The following is a 9,263-nucleotide window of genomic DNA, read 5'->3' as shown; positions in this document are numbered from 1 at the left end:
GAAGAGAAAGGGGTGGACGCACAGGAGGCATGGACAGAGGAGAGGGAGAAAGCCCCAGCAGTATTCCCAGGTCTGGTTCCATTTGTCCTTCTTGAGGCCTGGCCGCATTCCTGCCCCGGGGTCATTTGCAACATGAGGCCTCACTAACCTATATTTCCATGCTGTAGTTAAACTCAGCTGCGTATGTGCCAAGGCTGGGAAGCAAAGAGGAAAGTGAGAACACCTTAGTTTACTTAGGGGGTGGGATCGTGGGTGAATGTTGGCCTTTAATTTCTACAAATAGTTGTACCACAATCTATTTCAAGATTTTTTCAGTTGAAGCATAACATATATTTAGTTAAGTGCACAAGTCTTAAATATATAACATCTTGACACTTAAAAAAATCAACTTTATTGAGGTCAAAGTTATACATAGTAAAACTACACATAGCGTACAGTTGGATGAATTTTGACCTCTGTGTATACATCACCACATTTAAGATACACAACATTTTCATCACCAAAAAGTTTCCGTCGTGCTCCTCTGCAATCCATCCCACCCTCTCTCAGTGCTAGGCAACCACATATCTGCTTTCTGTCACTTTGTAGTAGTTCTATGTGTTCTAGAACTTTGTACAGAAAGATCCATATATAAGTATATGTACTTTTTTGGGGTCTGTATTCTTTAGCTTAGCAATGTTTTTGGAATTCATTCCCGTGTTGCATGTATCAGTAGTTTGCTCCTTTTTGTTGTTGAGTAGTATGCCAATGTGTGAACATACAGCAGTTTGCTTATCTACTTGCTGGTAGAGGCACATTTGGATTGTTTCCAGTTTGGGGGTATTATGAATAAAGCTACCACGAACATGTGTGTACAAGTCTTTTTGGGGTCATGCACGTTCATTTCTCTTGGGTAAATACCTAGGAGTGAAATGTCTGGCTCATATGGTAGGTGCATTTTTAACTTTATAAGAACCTCCCAAATCATTTTCCAACCTGATTGTGACAATTGACACTCCTACCAGCAATGAATGAGATTTCCAGTTGCTCAGTATCTTTGTCAGCACGTGGTATTATCAGTTTTATGGCTTTTATGGCTTTTTTTTCTTTTTTTTTTTTTTTTGCCATTCCGATAAGTGTGGAGTGGTATTGATTTTTGGATTCTTTTGTGGTCAAAGAACATAGTCTTATAGTGTTTTAGTCCTTTTAAATGTGAGACTTATTTTATGCCCAGGACATGGGTTATCTTGGTGAATGTTACTTTGACACTTGAAATGAATGTGTATTTTGCAATTGTTGGGTGCAGTGCTCTGTAATATCAACTAGGTCAAGATGATTGATAATGTTCAAATCTCTGTCTGTTGATTTTCTTTCTATCTGTTCTACCAATTACTGAGAGAGGATTGTTGAAATTTGCACTTGTAATTGTGGCTATGTTTATTTCTCTTTTCAGTTCTGTCAGTTTTTGCTTCCTGTAAGTTGACTCTCTATTACTAGGTATATACATTCTTAGGACTCTTCTTGATGAATTGCCCCCTTTCTGACTATGAAATGTTTTTTTCGGTATCTCTGGTACTATTCCTTATTCTGAAGTTTACTTTGTCTGATATTAAGTTAGATTGCTTATTATTAGTGTTTGCGTAGTACAGTAGCCCTCTTTTATCTGTTTTTCTTTCCAAGATACATTTGAAGACTCCCAGTGGATGCCTGAAACTGCAGATAGTATTAAACCCTATACATACTATGTTTTTTTATTCCCTATACAGACATACATTTTCACTTAAAGTAAAATAAAGCACTTTATGGCTTCTCTGTGGAATACCCAAATTGCCAGCATTGCTACTCTTGCCCTTTGGGGCCGTTATGAAGTAAAATGAGGGTGACTTGAACACAAGCACTGCAAAACCTCGACAGTTGATCAGGTAACAACCCAGATGGTTCCTAAGAGGCTTACACTGGACAAAGGGCTGATTCACATCCCAGGAAGGATGGGGCAGGACAGCACAAGATTTTACGCTACTCAGAACAACGGACAATTTAAAACTTTTAAATTGTTTATTTCTAGAATTTTCCATTTAATATTTTCAGACCACGATTGACCACAGGTAACTGAAACTGCAGAAAACAAAGCTGTGGATGGGGGAGACTATTGTATATCATCTTCTCATCCATTTATTCTTAATCTGTCTGTGTCTTTAAAGTACATTTCTTTAGACAGCATATAGTTTGGTCTTGCTTTTTTAATCCATCTGACAATCTTTGCCTTTTGCTGAAATGTTTAAGTCATTTATATTTAACATAATTGCCAGCATGGTTGAATTTTAGTCTGCCACTTGTTTGTTGTTTTCTATTGGTCTCATCTATTCTATTTGTTTTTGTTTTCTTTTTTGTTACCTTCTTTTGATTAGTTTTTTAGGATTCCATTTTTTTCCTTCTCCACTGCTTATTCTATACCTCTTTGTTATTTCGTTTTCTCCGATTGGTTATAACTTGCCATAGTCTGAATGTTTGTCTGTCCCAGATTCTAATGTTGAAATTGAATCCCCAGTGTGATGGTGTTTGGAGGTGGAGCCATCATGAATGGGATTGCTGCTCTAATAAAGGAGACCCAACAGCTCCTTTGCCCGTTCCACCATGTGAGAATACGGAGAGGAGACAGCCATCTATGAACCAGGAAGCAGGCCTTCACCAGACACCAAATCTGCTGGCACCTTGATTTTGGACTTCTCAACTTCCAGAGCTGTGAAAACTTAATTTCTGTTCTTTGTAAGCCATGGGTCTATGGTATTTTGTTACAGCAGCATGGACGGACTAACAACAGAACTCAAACATCTTTCCGCACAGGGTGAGCTCTGGGCATTGTCCAACTCACATTTCCCCGTGGCTATTTTTTGCCTAGCTTTGTAGAGTTTCACCTGCGGTATGTAGATGCACACACCTTAGTCTTCGGCATGAGTCAAAGGGATCCCTATGCAGATTTCTTGCGCTCTTTCTCTGGGCTCCTTTCTCTCTGTTCCTCTGCCTTGCAAACTCCAGCCACCCATTCCTCCTGACACCAATCTCTGTCCTTCAGCCTAGTGAAACTGCCACTCTGCTTAGGTTTTCTCTTCTTTCACCACCGTAATCTGGGAAGTATCTCCAGGCGGAAAGCCGAGGTGTCCTGGGCTCATTTAATCCCTTTCTCTCCTCAAGGATCACAGTTGTACAAAGCCTAAGAACATTTGTTTCCTATGTTTTGCTCAATTTCCTTATAGCCAGACAGCATGCCTGATGGCTATTACTGTCATGGCTGGAAACAGAAGTCCGCTCAATAATTAAAATCTTAACATTTCAGATCCTAACATGCTCTGTTGATATTGGCCTTCCTTCCTTGGGCTTTTTAGTACTCATCTTTTTTAAACACTTGATTAGTGAATAAAACAAAAAAGACAACTCATGTAAACACTACCTGGTTTTCTTTGAGATTACCTTTTTCAAAATGTGTCAGATCTCTATTTTACTTTTCGGTAATCATATTCATCCTTGAATAAATAGTGACCATATCCATTATTCAATGTAGCCAAGGTAGGTACCCCTGCTTTCAGAGCAGCAGATAAGCCAGTCAGTCTCAGTTTATTGACATAGTAAAAAGATGATCTTCCATCAGTGTTTCTTTGTAATTCAGTGCTGAGGCTTTTAAGTGGATCTTTCCAGTAGAAATAAGTAAAATTATATTGGGACACATTTGATTCTCAAATTATGAGACCCCTTCTCTCTTTCTCCATGAAGGCTTATGGGCTCTGCTGCCCCAGGTTACCTCCCACCTGACCTCTGCAGCAGAGGAGCCAAATTTCTTACGTGGTGCCTCAGGGCTTCTAAGAGCACAAAAGCAGAAGCTACCTGGCTTCTCGAGGTTCAGGCCTGGAAATGGCCCAGTGATCACTTCTGCCACATTCTACTGGTTAAATTGAGCTATGGGTCAACTTAGATGCAGGATGAAGGGACTATACATATTGGGAGGCATGGTTCATTGGGGGCCATCAATGGAACAAAATACCAGTCACCTTGGACATGTGACTTTACCTCTACATGCCTAGTTTCCTTACGCTAAATCATAATTATAATTTAACCCACCTCATTGGATCATAATGAAAGTAGAAAAATAAGATACTTAAGGCATTTCACACAGTACCTGCCTTATACCTACTATAAATGGTGGCTGATCATATTATTCAACATACAAGCCTCCTCTGTGGTCTCATCGGTTTCAGGTAACTGCCTGCCACTCTTGCCCACTCAATAAACACTACTGAGGGGAGGACAGTCATTTTGGATCCAGGGGATGCTGGCAATATGTAACGGAAGTTTTCATGTTTCACGAGCTAATTCACACTTTACATTAAGTACACTTCTATCCATCATCTCATTCTTCTCACCACTTCATAGATGAAGCAAGGGAGGCTCAGAAAGATTTAGTAACTTGCCCAAGATCACATCCATTTTCATTCCCAGAACATTTGTTGAGCATCAACTAAGTACAAGGCACTGACAGTGGAAAAGTCCCTGCCTGCCAGAGGTTTTCAGTCCAGTGACGGAGATATAAGCAAACAGGCAGAATGTGATAAACGTAGGAGGCAATGGGTACTGTGCAGGGTAGGGGGTGTATCTGGGGTCAGGAAAAGCTTCTGGATGGAATGATGCTTGAGCTGGGTTTTAAAGGATGATTTAGCTAATCAATGCAGGTGGGGCGTGCACTGCAGGCTCAGGGAAAGAGAGATGAAATGCCACGGCTCGTAAGTGCTGAGCCTAAGAGGACAAATCAGGCCTTTTGATCTCTAGTTTGTACCTGGTTAGTACCCAAAATGTCCAATTTTGGGATAAAGGGTCAAAGTCGTGTAAAAATGAGTGTCATAATCTAGACATGATTTTGCCACATATGCATAAGCAACAGTGGGGGTGGAGAGAGAGAGAACCTAATTCAGAGCAAAGCTGGCTGATTTTAAAATGGTCTCCTTAGTTTTTAATGAGCTTCAAGCAACCTACATCCCTGTTAACTCAGTCAGTCAGTCAGTCAGTCAGTCAGTCAGTCAGTCAACATTTCCTCAGTCCTGTCCTGATGTCAGGCACTTACTTGCTGGGAGCTGACAGTGTAAAGTTGGGTCAGGTGATACCTGCTGCCCTCAAGAATCAGAGAACAGGATAAAGGGCATCTATGCCTGAGGCAGACCGACACTTCAGAGTCCCCAAAACATGGGCATTTCCATGAAACCAAAAACATTATAAACAAGAAAGAGCTCAGGAGACTGTACCTGGATAAACCTGAAAGGACACTATAATTTGAAGGTGTGGATTTTAACACATTCCTTCCAGAAAAGTAAACTGCAAAATTGTACATATAGTAGGTTTACAACCAAAATATCTTAAATAGAAAAAAATTAGAAAGAAATATACCAAAAATGTTAATAGTAGTTAATGTTGGTTATTAGATTATTATTGGTAATTTTTTTTTCTGGCCTGCTTGAATTTAGGACTTAGACTATTTTACAAGCCTGTGGCAATTATTATTTTGTATTTATATAATAACGAGTAGTTAACAGATTTACACAATACCAACTACACACCAGTCATTAGTTAATACTACCTACGTTTTTCTCAGTTAATCCTCACACTTTTTGAATGAGGCACCATTATTCTCCTCACTTTGCTGATGTTCCAAGAGTTTAAGAAACTTCCCTGGGTCCCACAGCTAGCCAGTGGCTGTCAGGCAGTTTCTGCTCATTACAGAGTGACTGTGACAACTCCAATTTCTCACAGAGGTCTTCAGTTAAGCTCCTACATGGTGCCCACTTATTAATTAAAAAATGTGAAAACTGCTAACATTGAAAAGATGGCACAGGGATTATATTAGTCACTCCCAAGCTCATACATGATTTGGTTTGAGTAGAACACTTTGCATTTTTCAAATTAAACACACTTAGTCACATACCAAATTCTATTGCGTTGGTGGTCGATAATGTACTTGTCTCTGGAACACACTAATAGGAATTAGTTGGCCTGAATCAACTGCTGGGGATCTATCACTGAGAATTCACCCCCCATGATGTCATTAAGTCTCTTACACTTTCTGTGCACAAATAAATCCTCTGTAAATTTCAAGACCCAACTCCTGTATTTCATGGTCCCTTCCAGAATCACTCAAGCAACTGGGCTGATTTTTCCATTCTCCACACTCCAAAGACACAATAGTCCGAACCCAACAATTCGCTTCCCCATTCAGCTAATTTGCTAGTTGAATATTCATTATGTGCATCTGATATGCAGGACAGAGTGCTCTCCAATTGTTGTTTGAAAGCAAACCTTGTACTTTGGTTGCAAGTGTTCTTGGACTTATTGTGTCACCTGCCTCAGCAAACACAGAGCAGGTATCTGACAGCTACTATTTGTGCATTCCCAGGCTGCCACGCGCGCGGTCCTGGAACTTGTTCTTTCTCCTACGACCTCAGTTATTTAATTCTAATCCTTCCCCTGGGCCTTTGTGCTCAGCAAGCCATATTACATCTCTATTAGTCACCAGCAGTTTTAACTTCTCCAAGTTCTTTAGCACTTCCTCTTAATTCCTTCCTGTATCATTCTAATTCCTCTTATAAAGCATAATTTCCTCCCAAACTATGTATATGGATTTTTGTCTATATTTAACTCTTGGCTTTTTATGCATCTCTTCTCCTCTGCCCTCAGGTTCTATTGTATGTACTCCACATGTTGCTGTTTCTTTGGGGGAAAACACACACACACACACACACAGAGTCACTGAAATTTCCCTCCAATGAGGAAAACCTTTCACAAGTCCTTATGATATCTTTCTAAGTAACAGGAATGACTTGAAACAATAAAGAAATGGCCTGGAACAATAAAGAAATGGTATTGTCCCAGGTAATGAGACTCTTGGAGGAAGGTGCCTTCAGGCAGGTGGCTGTGGAGTTTGGGGAGGTGATCAGGAACCTGGGTCCCTTCTCGCTCCTCACCTTGCCTTCCTCAGCACATCAACCTGTCCTTGAAAGAGCTCCTCTTATGGTGCCTGAAGGTCACAGCTTGTCTACACATCCAGATACCACGATGCCCAGTGGAAGGAACCACCTCTTTTACTTCTTATCAGTGAAGACTTCTTTTCCAAAAGCCCTCAGCAGACTTTTCCTCATGCCTCTCGGGCCAGAATTGGGCTGTTTCCTAACTGATGTGCCAGCAAGGGGCATGGGACCACCAGCGGTTAGACCGGCGGTGGCAGGTTATCAACCAGGTGCCCCTGCATATGGAATCACCTGGGGAATTGGTCTGGGGTGTGCGCTGGGCATAGAGAGTTTTTGTTTAAGTCTCTATAGGTGATTCTAATGTGTAGCCACTATTGAGAACTACTGGCTTACACTCCTCAGGATTTACCCTGAGTCGGGGGTGGGGGTGGGGGGAAGTAGGGGAGGGGTGGATACCAGAAAAAAAATGGGGCTAGGAAGCAGGGGAATGATTGTTGGGCTGAAAATAGCGTCTACCTCACCCATTCATTGCCATTGAAAGCAAAGTATATCCATTCATTCTTTCATTGATTTCTTTCCTCTTCCAACCAACATTTATTGGGCTCCCATAATGCTCAGGAAATGAGAACTCAAAGGACACTGCTAGGGAATGAGAAAAAGTTACAGGTCAGATAAAACAGAAAAAATACACCTCCACCGGGAGGATATGATCCCAAGGCACAGAGCTGGACTGGGGAAGAGTGGGCTGGATTTCAGCCCTCATTCACCCCGTTGGTGGGCATCCTTGGGAAGTGTATTAATACAATCTCACTAATTGTATGAGGAGGCCTGAAGAATACAATGATAAACAGGACCTCAGTTTAAAAGAGGGACACACACCGGTAACCATACCAACTGCCTTTGGTAGTTTATCAAGATTATCAAGGGCGGCCAAACATTTTGAAAACATTTTGAAGGTTGCCAGATGGGAGGGGTGTTGGGGGTGTAGATGAAAAAAGGGGAAGGGATTAAAAAGTACATATTTGTTGTTACACAGTAGTCATGGGGATGTAGGGCATAGCATAAGGAATATAGTCAATAATATTATAATAGCTGTATGGTGTGAGATGGGTACTGGATTTGTTGGGGTGATGGAGGGGGGTTGGGGGCAGGGTGGAAAAGATGAAGGGATTAAAAAGTACAAATTGGGGGTGGGGGGGCCGTTGGTTAGCTCAATTGGTTAGAGCACGGTGCTCTTAACAACAAGGTTGCTGGTTCGATCCCCACATGGGCCACTGTGAGCTGTGTCCTCCTCAACTAGATTGAAACAACTACCTGACTTAGAGCTGATGGGTCCTGGAAAAACACACTTAAAATAAATAAAAGTTAAAAAAAAAGTACAAATTGGTAGTTACAAAATAGTCATGGGGATGTAAAGTCAAGCATAGGGAATATAGTCAATAATATGGTAATAACTATGTATAGTGCCAGGTGGGTACTAGACTAGTCGGGCGGGGGGGGGGTCACTTCTTAAATTAGATAAATGTCTAACCACTATGCTGTACACCTGAAATTAATATAAAATAATATTGAATGTTAACTGTAATTGATAAATTTAAAAATGGGGGGGAAGGGGAAGGGGAATAAGAGGTCTAAATTTCCAGGTATAAAACAAAGCATGGGGAATATAGTCAATAATATTGTGACAGCATGGTACGGTGTCAGATGGTTGTTGGACTTATCATGGTGATCACTTCTTTAGGTATATGAATGTTGAATAACTATGGTGTACACCTGAAACTAATAGAATATTATATGTTGGCTATATTTTAATAGAAATATTAAAAAAAGAAATAAAAGTTCTGTTATTTGAATCAATTTTTATGCCTTTTGAGGAGACAAATACTTTTCAGTTAGTCCATTTTCTAACTAGGAGGGTGAATACACATGCATACCCTTATATGCCATCCTGCATAGCACTCATTCAGTGATAAGATTATTTATCCCTAGAAACCTTTTTCTTTAAAAACAGAACCAACACAATTCTTCACAGTACTTTATTAATAACTTCTTTCCTCTGTTCTAAGAGTACTATGCATGCATTTTTACCCTATGAGAGCAGGCCATGCTGTGGAGCCTGAGCCAATAGGGGACGAAGGCAATAAGCAAGTGCCTTCTACTGCATAAGCTCTCAGCCAATGAGAGCTAGTGAGACAGACTGCTGTGTAACCTTGGCCAATGAGCACGAGTCTTCTACTGCATAAGCTCTCAGCCAGTGAATATCCTTTGCATGCTCCTTGG

This window comes from Rhinolophus sinicus, chromosome 6 (assembly GCF_057876585.1).
Source record: "Rhinolophus sinicus isolate RSI-liver-muscle chromosome 6, RSI-T2T, whole genome shotgun sequence".
NCBI classification, from domain to species: domain Eukaryota; kingdom Metazoa; phylum Chordata; class Mammalia; order Chiroptera; family Rhinolophidae; genus Rhinolophus; species Rhinolophus sinicus.
The sequence above is the reverse complement of the archived record's forward strand: the minus strand, read 5'-3'. Positions refer to the sequence as shown.